Below are 12,348 nucleotides of genomic sequence, written 5' to 3' on the forward strand. Positions count from 1 at the left end.
CCAGGCATCTACCATACCAAACAACCAACAATAATCCTCCCAAGACTGACAGTCTTACAATATCAACAGTTCTCTGCAGGACCAGATGAACTCAAGGAAAGAATTCCCCACACATTGGGGAACCAAACGAGCCCAGACTGAGCTTTCACTAGGAAAACCAATAAAACTGCTTGGTGAGGGGGGTCCACTCCCAAGGAGGTTGTAGAGGGATGCGTCCCTCAGAGAGCTGTCTAGCTGGGAGGGGCATGATGCTTCCCTCAGGTCTCACTCCAGGGGCAAAATTTCAGGGCAAAACAATTGTTCTGGGAGTGTTTTTGTTAAACCTTGTCAGGCCTTGCTTTGGAAAAAGCTTAGGTAAATCAAGGCTTCCTTGTGTTTGAGAACTGAAAACTGTGGACAGAACTAGCATTCTGACAGTATACTTTATATTTTCCCAGATGTGCGCAGTCGACTTATCTTCCTCTATGTCCATATTATGGAACGACTGTTTGTAAAAACAAACAAACAAAAGCACAGAATGAACAAGTACTTCTGTTAATAGTTGGTTCCTAGAAAATCAGACTCCTCTTATTAGAACTGAAGCCAAGTGTGCCCTTTAATTTTAGCGCGGGGACCTGTAGTTTATAAACCCTTACAATTTGCTCAAAATTAGGAGAGTTTTAGTTCTTTTTTTTTTTTTTTTTAAGTGGGCTTTAGGACCCTTAGAAATTTCCTCTATAGACTGGAGCTCTTCTCAGAGAACTGAGAACGTAGAGTTTATATCTTTGGAAATAACATTTTCCTATTCTTCAAAAAATGAACAAGTAATGAACAATAGCTTTGGCTCTCATATAACCTCAGTACATGGCTGATTATGACGGCTCCCTCTTAAAATCTGAATGAGCAGCCTGTATAAAAAGAAGCGTGCTTTTCCCAACCTGATCTGACCCTATTTATTTGGTTATATAAATGCTTTTTGTATTTTATTTTGGTAAGCCTGCCTTTATCTACATACTTGACCTAAAACTCCACACTTTATTCCATGTAATACACTGACATAGGAAGTGTGGAGGGAAAAAAAAAAGGAAACGTTCTCCTAAATTACCATAGGGTTAATATCATTTTGGCATAGCAGAAAACAAGGGAGCCAATATAAAGAAAAGCTTAGTTACCCAAATTGCAGTGAGTTCTACTTTTTAAAATATATATCACTTAAAACGGCATCAAGATAATATTCACATTAATGATTCTTAATGCAAAATTCATTTTAATATGGTAAACAAATGACAACAGTAGTTTTGTAGATTCTGCTTGGGTTGTAGTGACCCAATTACCTGGTCAAAGGGCTGCATGGATGCAAGAGACAGGGTGAGTTAAAGTTTAACTCCCAGGAATTGTAAACCAAACCTAAAGCCACTGAACCTTTGGAGTTTGATATGATGATTAGAGCATACCCAGAGTGACACGTTGAATTCGCCATAATCAAGGAAACCTTTTCCGGGTGGGGATCTCTGAAATCACTCAGGTATTGTCCATGTGTTTTGCTTTTTCTATTTCAACTGTGTGAAACTGTGCGGTGTGGATCAGTGGGAATGCAGTGAAAACAGTTTTTACCCTCTTCCACTATAGAGCTGAATTCAGAGACTTTTCTAGTCTGTTTTTATACTAATGAAGCCACCTGAAAACAAAAGAAAATTAGAATGATCGTATAATGTCAAAATGAGATGGCAGCTGTTTTTGCTCCTTGATTTAATCAATTTCTGAGGGTTAAAAAAAATGTAGATTTATCACTTTGGGTATAAGAGTAAGGCTAACGTTTCTGAGAAATGTATTTAGCAATAGCCGGACAGCTGGGAGAGTTGTGGTTGACTGACTGTCCTGGTCCTCAGATCCCAGGAAGCGTAAAAGTATAATTAAGAAGAGAAATAGTATTAACATCACTGACAGATTCTGAGTTCTCTGTATAGGTCATAATTTCTACCACACTTTAGACTTCACATATTCAATTATCTTCTTTCCTCTCCTCCTTTATCCTGCACCACCACCGAAAACACACACACACACACAGAGTCATGAGCAATGATTGGTTTGAGTATATTAAATCTCAACCTTGAGATGGCTAATTATTAGATCTTTTCCTTTCAGGATGGTTTGGGCAACTGTGCTGCGGTGGATATATTTCACATGATCATTTTGTTCACTCCAACAAGATGATTCACAATCAGACTATAATGGTATTTTACCTAAAAAAAAGAAATCAATCAGGGCACTTACCAGGAATATCCCATTCCTCCCAGAAATCTCTCAAATACTCTGATTGTGATAGTTTTGTTCTATGATTACCAAAGTAAGTTCCAAGGAGAATGGGTTCCCAAACAAGTTTCTTTACCACGGGACTTCTTAGATGTGTATTGTGTATCTTCAAGAAGATGACTAACACACCATCATTTGTGCATTGTGCAGGATTAGTGTTCTGCAAAACGTGCGTTGGCAAATTTAACTCTAGTTGTATACAGTTTAAGATCATCAAAGATGTGGCAGTCTGGTCTGAAACCTTCTTTTTTATTAATATGTGCTGAGATGCATACAATAGGAGCATAATAAGTCTGGAAACAAAAGTGAAATCACTAACTTGTCAAAGCACTGAGGCCTTCCCCTGCTAAACACAGGTAATAGACAATGACTTACAGGTTCATTTTTAAGGGCAATATTTTCTGGAATAGTATTGATACTGCCCATTTGAGACAGTTCTCATATTTTACTATTTATAAATGCAATTTATTATTTATCAAGTGTAAGGGAAGGAGAAAGATAGTTGTCAAGAAAAAAGAAATTAGTTGTTATGGGCAAACATAAAATGACATAGTGGATATGAAAACACTGAATATTTGGTTATTATTTCCAATTGGGCTAATACCAAGTTGCTTTTGTGTCTTTTCAAATATAGCATTTCCTACACTGTATTCAGTGGACATTAATATATGTGGCTCAGAAAGAGGAATTCTATTGTCCAGTAAGTTGAGGAAATGGTGGTTGGACAAGTTAAAGCAGGTCTTATTACTACATGAGTATTTTGAATAATAATAATAACAGACGTTTATGACGCATATTGCCAAGTGCACTTCTAAGCGCTTTCCATGCGTTTATCTCAAGTTATTCTTAGAAGAGTCATATAAGGTAGATACTATCATAACATTTTTCAAAACAAGAAAGCTGAGGCACAAGTAAGTTACCTAATGGGCTGAACATCACCCAGTTAGGAGGTGGCGGAGCCAAGTTCCCCAGCCAAGTGGTCTGACTCCAGAGCCCAAGCATAGAACCATGAGACCGTCCTCACAATGACTGGAGGTTTACTCTGTGTGTAAATACATTCATTCATCTTGAATACCTAGGAGAGCAGGCAATGTTCTGTTTCCTAAGCTTAATTTACAACAGAACATCTTCTTTCAGTAACATTTATTAACAACTCTCAGAAATGGTATTCCTCAGACTACAGATTAAGACAGAACAAATCATTTTTATAGCCCGTGTCCAGCCTTCATAACAACCAGAATTGACTGAAACCATCACTATTGAAATCATCACGATTGAAAACCTCTTAGGTACCTGAGAGTCTAACCATCTTTCGTCAGACAGGACCATGCCTATCTTAGAGACTTTCCAAATTAATTATAGACAGAACACTGGACTTTTCTCATGACAGAGCTGGGTTGGACTGCTTGTTACAAACTCCCTAGGTTTATGACCCTGGGCATGATATTCAGCTTCCCTAAATCTCGGATTCCTCAAAGGTAAAATGGGGGCAAAATCTGTCCTGCAGAATTTAGTAAAGATTAAATGAGATGATAAAGCAAAATAGTTAAGCACAGTCCCTGGTACACAGGAGGAATTCAGCAAAACTCTCTTCCCTTTCCGTTTCCCTGTTGGTAAAGACCTCCAGAAAAGTCTCCTAAAACTTTCCAAACTTACCTATTAGCTCCTCTTTGTCAAAACAATGCTACTATCATTTAAATAAAAAGCTGTATGTAAACAATGAAGTTTTTTGATGAGTCACAAAGTGAAACCCCATTCCATTTATTCAGAAAATAAGACAACTTATCATTCTCTTTTATTCTAAAAAAAAGAATTTTTTCACTGAAACCCACAGGACACCCTGTCACAGTGTGTGTTCATTTCATCACACAGCCAGTTGATATTAAAAATCTGTTTCAATAACTATCTTTTAAAATACTGTCATCCTACAGAAACCTGGGCAGTATGGGTAGTACGCTGGGTACTATTGCACAATGGTTTCCATTACCTTATGTGTCTCTAAATGACTCAATAAGTTCAAACAAGATGGTATTGATCCACAGAGGATAAACACCATTTTATCTTATTCATGGAAACAGTAACCAGGCTCTTCTAAAGTGCAGTCGTAACAGTCCAAACTCCCCCAGGGAAAGCATCTAGAAAAGGAGCAGCACGACTACAGTGACATTCTGTATTAGAAATCTAAATCCCATCTGCTCCTTGGCCTGATAAAGTAAAATCCAGGCAGTAATTAACAAATATTTACTGCTGATTCGATCAGAAAAGCTGGTTTATCTCTTTATTCCATCAAACCTAACCCAACTAGGTTATCAGCATTAAGAACTATTTCAAATTTTTATTTTAATAAATTAGAATTTTGTGATGAATATTTTTGATGGATCCAAATGAAAAATTAAAATATTTCTCTTTGTAAAAATAGTTGTCTTGGGCTTCCCTGGTGGCGCAGTGGTTGAGAGTCCGCCTGCCGATGCAGGGGACACGGGTTCATGCCCTGGTCCGGGAAGTTCCTACAGGCCGCGGAGCGGCTGGGCCCGTGAGCCATGGCCGCTGAGCCTGTGCGTCCGGAGCCTGTGCTCCGCAACGGGAGAGGCCACAGCAGTGAGAGGCCTGCGTACCGCAAAAAAAAAAAAAAAAAAAAAAAAGTTGTCTTGACTAAAATATACTGGTATCTTAAGCTCTCAGATTTGATTTTCTCTTAAAGATATACACTAAGCTTGTTTTTTCCTTATTCGGATATATACGTGGAACTTTATATACGTAGGTATTACTGATCATACAGAAAACATTTTCCAGATTTGCTTATTCCAATAGGACTCAGTTTGTGCTAATATTAAGAGGAAAGTAATAATAAGGATTAGGATAACTCTCTCTAGTTTGCAAGGTTATGTACAGGGTTCTGCCCCAGTCAGTAATATGGCTAAAGAGAATTAGCATATGACAATTTGGCCAGACAGAATGACTAAGCAAGCAAACCGGTTTGCAATTCTATCAAAATGCCTCCTTCAAGGACATAGCAATGTCTTCTCTTCCTCTAGCAGTTAAAAAATGACCATTGTTTTGGGATGCCCAGTGGACTTAACACTAGATTTACATAGCAAAATTAACTACCATGATACCTTATTTCTATAGAATATTCTAGTTTACAAAGCATTTTATACAGAAGAATTTAGGTTTCTTTAATGCCAAAGTTCTTCATAGTCAATTTAGTAATCCTAGTTTCTTCAAGGTAATTGTCATTATTCATCACTGAACGATGCTCTCACCTAGAGTTTATAAGCTTAGCTCCATGTATGTAGCAATAGTGCAGACTACGTAGGGAGCCTTCAACTACTGTCCTGGGCGTTAACTGATTTGTTGATGAATTAAGAGGTTTGATGAAACTGTGAGGAAAGGACATAAGGATCCAGGTGGAAGCTGAGAGGAGAACAAGTCCCATGCAGGTCCCAGAAGAAAACAACCCTCAAAAGATTTAAACCAGTGCAGATGCTGTAACTAAGATAGTGAAGGAAGCAAAGAAGGGAAGATTCTATAACATCTCCTAAAAAACTGACAGAGCACTGGCAGGGTATTAGGTATAAACGCAATTGATTTTCACTTCTATTAACCCATCTGTAGTATCCTTCTATCCAGCTCGTCTATTAGGTTTATATTTCGTGCTCAGCTGGGGCTCAGCTGGGGCCTTCTGCATGAATTGGCTTAGCCTAAAACCTGTGCTTACTTGCAGTGCAAGTCAAAAATCAGAATCTGATACCATGGAGGAGAAAACTCTGTTGGCACATACAAATGCCCCCCTTAGGAACCCTCTTTCCAATCCTCTTTCCTGAAGAGCCCTAACGCTGCCTCACAATTCAGGCATTTACTACCAGCCAATGGACACTCTATGATGATGATAACAATGATATTAATAATAGCTCTTATATCCTTATATAGCTCCTGCCATATGCCAGACACATAGATTAACTCATTTAATCCTCTGGAATCTCCTGGAATCGGTACTGGTGCAATTCCATTTTTCCTGTAAAGAGGTGACATCTCAGAGACATGAAAAACATTGCCCAAGATCACACAGTTAATCAGTGGTAGAAACAAGAGTGAACTCCAGGAGTCTGGCACATAGACCCTGCAAACAGAGTAGAAATGGAACACTGAGAAGCGCTGAGTCTTGGAGTTAAAAGGAAACGTTGAAGTCCTTTGACAGAGAAAAAGCTATATGAGTGCCCCAAGGATAAAAGACACTTTATCAGGGGAAGAACCCATGTGCAGGACTCCACCCCTCAGGCAGGCCCTTTCCATTACACCATCTCCCACAGGACAGCATTTCTAATTCATCCTGATTCTCTATGCAAACTCTGAGACAGAGATTAATAGGACCTCCATGATTATGAGGAAATATTCCCTTCACTCTGAGTGCCACTCTCCCTGTTATGTTCAGATTCAGGGACTGACACAGTCCGAGACGCAGTTAAAGGAGACCTCTCTTGTGAACAGAGAGACTGCCAGGCCCAGGTCACAGAGGAAATATGCGCAGGCACAGGCCAGGAACACAGTGGCGTCACCTCTGAAAATACAAAGTAATTGTCCTGAATGACTTGGCTGCCTTACACTCGAATTCTGTTAGTGTCTGAAAAGGACATAGCACCTCCCACCTGGAGGACACACCCTTCTCCCCAGGGAAAGGATAATTGGGTTGCTAGGTCTCTGAATGCTAAGGGAATCCCATATTTAAACTGACCTAATTTGGAACTTTAAATTGAAACCCAGATGCACCCAAATAGCAGCTCCACCAGCCTCAATAGAGTTCTTCATTTAGGATAAAAAGAGTATGTTTCCAGAAGTTCCTTTTTAAAATACGAATTAGTTGGAATACAGAGTGGGAGTGATCAGGGCGCTTTGAGGTGTTGACATACAGGAACACTGTAGCCTAAAATCACTTAGCATATTCATTAGTCTCATAAAGCCTTATGGAAATGGTACTTAGGATAGGTAAGTTTTGATGGTGGGGAAGAGAAGATGTAGAGGAGAGGTGGCCCAGGGTGAAAGTGTCATGGGTAACCAGAGGATAACAGAAGGTATTTGAATGGCAGGTGTTTGTCTGATTTTTGAGAAAGAATTTACTTATTAAATAATTTTGATTTATTATTAAAGTCGTTTGAGCATCACACTTACCAGGTACTAATTCCTCCACGTGTCTCTCTCATTTCATAACAGTTACTTAATACAACTGCATTACTTAAATTGGAATCAATCAGGGAATGCCATTATGTGGTCCCAGAGGGTAATAAAGATAAGAGAAAAAATTACAATGTCTAGAAACTCTTATTCTTATTTGCCTTTCAAAATAAGCCATAAGATCAAATATTTACTATAATAATAATAATTCAGTTTATTACTTCCAATAATAATAATTCAATATTTCAAAGTATTCCCCAAATTCCAATGAAACAAAGCTGATTCATGGTGCTGGAATGGCCAAGAGGGAGATGAATGCAATGTTAGAGCAGAAGGCTCTGGACCCACAATGCCTGGGCTCAAATCCTAGTTTCACCACTTACTAGCCATGTGACCTTCAGCAAGGTAACTTCTCTGTGCCTATTTCCTCTGCTGTAAAATCAAGGTTGCTTTGAGATTAGATCAGAAATTACACATGAAGATCTTAGAACATTACCAAGTAAGTGTGCATGAACCTCAGCTACTGCAGCTGTAATTCTCATCTCACTTCTGTGTTGATTTCACAATGCTTTACTGGAGGAAAATGGTTAGAAGAGAGAGAGGCTATGAGGTCAACATGTAGAAAGTATATTTTAGCCTGGAAGTCCGTGGCTTAGAAATTAACTATCCCCATGACTGGCTTGCTGTGCAAATTGGGAACAATTTCTCCCCGACTCTGTTGCAGTTTTCCCAAGGCAGAGATGTTCTCTATCATAGGCAGGGCCTCCTAATTAAGTCAGTATAGAGTGATTTAAAGGAACCTGGGTAATTAGCAAGAGAAGCAGACTAGAAATCTGGTCTGAAATCACCCCAGAGTACAAACCTCTCAGGCTCTGTTATTTTCACTGTTACGACAAAAAAAAAAAAAAAAAAAAAAAAAAAAAATCAAAGTATTCAAAGGTACAGTACTCTTTATTGAATAAAATAGCCACCTAATTGGGGACAGAAGGCGAAGAGGTAGAAGAGATAAAGAAAAACATTAGTGAGTGTCATGTACCAAGCTCCATGCTGTGCACTTATCCCATCTCTTTGAATCACTATAACAACCCTATAAGGCAGGCATCATTATCTCCAATTTTGAAATGAAGAAACTGGAAGCCAGTTATAAATAACTTAACCCAAGTTTGCAAAGTTCTTAAAGGATGGAACTCAATATTTGAACCTAAGTCAGTATGACTTCGTGATTCCATGGTTTTATGTTCATTATTGACTATGACACCCTTAGACTTGTGAACCAATAATGAAAAACACAGTGCAAAATATTGTGTATTCTAATATCCTGTGGTGAAACTAGAAAATTAGGAAAAAGAGGACAAAGTCTAGAGTAGTCAGAGGATAAAAAATGTCCATTCTGCTTAGCAAATACGTATGAAGTGCCAACTAACACGAGGCTAAGGGCTAAGGGCTAAGAAGATGAGTGTATGTCCTTGGTGAGTTTATGGCCCTCCCTCTCTTTATCCTACCTTCATTCCTCAATGAATGAATGAGGAATGAATGTAGGATGTTCTGTCCTCCTTTTTCTTTTCCATCTGTCTCAAAACTAATCTTTCTGCCTTTAAGCTGCTCTCAACAAAACTCACGAGTTATCTTTCTAAAGTACACAGGGTCCTAGAATTCTTCCATGCTGTTCCCAGTGACTTCATAATACAGTGCGAACACTCTATCATGCCAATATTGATTTAATTCTTGCCTACCTTACCAGCTTTATCTTCTGTCACTCTCGCTCCCTCCCTCGAGAAACCCCCTCCCAACTTGAATTCAACATGCTACTCATGCTCAGCTTCTCAACCATCCATATTATTTTCACTTACACCTCTGTCCCCTAGAGTCCTTTTCTTCTCCCTTCTCCTAACTCCTAGTCATCCTTCAAACTGGTCTGAGTAGAGGGAATGTATACACTGGAAATTAATATGAAGTACAACATTGGAGAAGTTTGGTAATAAGATAGAAAAATTGACATTAGTTCATAGAGTTATATGAGGCCATTGGAATTCTTTTAGTTGAAGAGTAATATAAAATGGATATTTAAGAAAATCAACCAGTGTTGTACAGATGACATTAGAGTTAGAAAAGACTAGAGGCTGAATTACAGCGATGATCTAAGTATTAAATGATGGCTGCAGAGATGATAATTAATGGCAGTGGGAATTCAAAAGAAAGCAAAGTATTAGAACTCAGTGGCTGACTAGAAATAAGGAGGCAAGGATTTAATAAGGGCAGTTTATACCAACACATGTAAGTTAGCATAAAATCAGAATTTATATAATCTTTTCTTTTCACTGTGATTGAAATGTATTATTTTGTTTATATATACATTTGAGCTGATTTTATTTTTGCAACTGAAAAATACTGCATTGACACAATTTAATCATTGACATACACTAGGATCTTTTCTTTCATCTTCAAATGTTCTGTCTAGCTGACTCTTGTCCTTGAAGCAAATTGTCCAATTTTGAGATGTAGAACTATAAATCTAAGTAGTTGTATGTGTGGTCAGACTGCCGGGAATTTGTATGAGTAAATTTCATAGATGTTTCAGGAGGTACAGACTGTTTTTCTTGCCTCCTCCCTTTATTTTCTGACACTGAGTCTTGGAAGTTTCTGGCTTTTCAGTGGAAAAAAATACTGAATCGTGGAAACACTTCAAATTATTCATTCATCAAGCTTCGCACAATCTGGTCTTTAATCTTTCACTTTTTCTAAGCGCATCAGGTTGGGAGCAGCCATATGGTTGTAACGCTGGGAGGGCTGGGGAAGACTAGATGTGAGACCAGGGCAGAATTGGGGGTTGTTGACAAAGAGCAGGGAGAAGAGGATCTGGATTTCTTTCAGAAGCCTGAATCTTTGGAGGGCAGTCTACGATCGGGGATGAGGGATGGATGCTGCAATTGGTCAGCCTGGGTTTGACTAGCTAAGTAGAGGGCATGAAGAACACATGGCCAGAGCCCTGTGCTACTCATCCCGGTGAGATACAACTGTGGGCAAGTCAGAGCCCTGAAATTCTTACTACAGGAAACTGTCACCTGCCTCTCTGTGAGAATTACAATTGCAGGCAATTCATAAAACACCAAGGGACTTCCCTGGTGGTGCAGTGGTCAAGAAGCCTCCTGCCAGTGGAGGGGACACGGGTTCGTACCTGGTCCGGGAAGATCCCACAGGCCACGGAGCAACAGAGCCCATGCACCACGACTACTGAGCCTGCACTTCAGAGACCGTGAGCACCAACTACTGAGCCGCCGGGCCACAACCACTGAAGCCTGCATGCCTAGAGCCTGTGCTGTGCAACAAGAGAAGCCACCGCAATGAGAAGCACGCGCACTGCAACGAAGAGTAGCTCCTGCTCGTCGCATCTAGAGAAAGCCTGTGTGTAGCAACGAAAACCCAACACAGCCAAAAAAAAAAAACAGTACCTTTTTTAAAAAAAAAAAACACCGAGCAGAGCCATTTGCTACATCTCTTATCAAGGTATATCAGATGGCAAGTCACCCTTACTCAGTGACCTAGTTATAGAATATCCATATAATCTTCTTTTTTTTTTTTTAAGGGAAACTTAAGGCTGTCCTTTATTGAAAGAGTCAGATTGCCTCAGGGCCATTGTACTACAGAGCTTTAGATCGTTGGAATTTGTAAGCTTCACTCCAGGATTGAATGTCTTCCATTAGTCAGTGATTGGCAGCCTTGGTGAACATTGAGTTTTCAACTTAATTTTTCCAAATTGGTCTGAGGAAACCAGATGCAGGAACTAAGTTCAAAAGGACAATCTCAACGAGAATAAAAAGAGATATGATAACACCAGACCTCACCAGCTCATCAGGTCTCTGTAATCAGCCACACAAATAATTGGTCCCAGGACTATTGGATAAACATCTGCTTTTAAGCTGAAGGATATCTACATTGTATGCTGTGATTACCACCATACCAATTAGTAAGTCAACTTAGAAATTCAACATACATGCAAAGAAATTCTACTCTTCTCGTTAGGTTATATGATTCTAGAATTTCTAAACTCTGCCAGTTTTCTTTCCCAGGGATCTTTAAGAAGGTCAGTCATGGGGTCAGAGTTGGGCATTATTATTGAGAGAAGATAACACAATAGCCATCTGTACCCTGATCTTACATGTACTAGAACAATGACAACACCAAAACCATGTATGTATACGTATTAGCCAGGGTTCTCCAGATAAACAGAACCAATATTCCAGTTGGAATCCTAACTGGCTAATACATGTACCTACATGGTTTTAGTGTTGTCATTGTTCTCGTATCTGTAAGATACATATAAATCTATTTATCTATCAATAGATAAAGAGGTTTATTATAAGGAATTGGCTCATCTGATTATGGAGGCTGACAAGTCCCAAGATCTGCAGTTGGCAATCTGGAGACCCAGGAGAGCCAACATGTAGTTCCTGTCTGAAAGCCAGAAGGCTTCCCAAGAAAAGCCAATGTTTCAGTTCAACTCTGAATGCAGGAAGAGACTGATGTCCTAGCTCAAGCACTCAGGCAGGGCAGAGTTCTCCCTCTCTTTTTTTTTTTTTTTGTAATAAACTGGGTGTTCTCTCTTATTTAGCCTTTTTATTCTATTCAGACCTTCAGTTGATTAGGTGAGGCCCACCCACATTAGGAAGAGCAATCTGTTTTACTCAGTCTATCAATTCAAACATTCATATCATTCAGAAATACCCTCAAAGACACACCCAGAATAATGCTTGGCCAAATGTCTGGGCACTCTGTGACCCAGTCAAGTTGATACGTAAAATTAACCATCACAGTATAACCTTAAGGGAATAGAAAGCACCTCACGTTGTCTGGTCTTAAGGATGTCCATTCCTTCTCCATTACCCCCTC

General features: G+C 39.3%; 1 protein-coding gene across 1 annotated transcript in view; it reads left to right on the forward strand.

Annotated features, from left to right (window-relative positions):
* The first annotated feature begins 1,412 nt into the window (after nt 1-1,412).
* Nucleotides 1,413-12,348, forward strand: part of A1CF (APOBEC1 complementation factor) — a 73,956-nt gene continuing 63,020 nt past the window's right edge. Inside the window, exon 1 of the mRNA XM_027113093.1 lies at nt 1,413-1,504. The gene's annotated coding sequence lies outside the window, so the exon portion shown is untranslated. The remainder of the gene's footprint in view (nt 1,505-12,348) is intronic.

This window comes from Aethalodelphis obliquidens, unplaced genomic scaffold (assembly GCF_003676395.1).
Source record: "Aethalodelphis obliquidens isolate GAN/ISIS:26980383/991018 unplaced genomic scaffold, ASM367639v1 scaffold11, whole genome shotgun sequence".
Taxonomy (NCBI): Eukaryota; Metazoa; Chordata; class Mammalia; order Artiodactyla; family Delphinidae; genus Aethalodelphis; species Aethalodelphis obliquidens.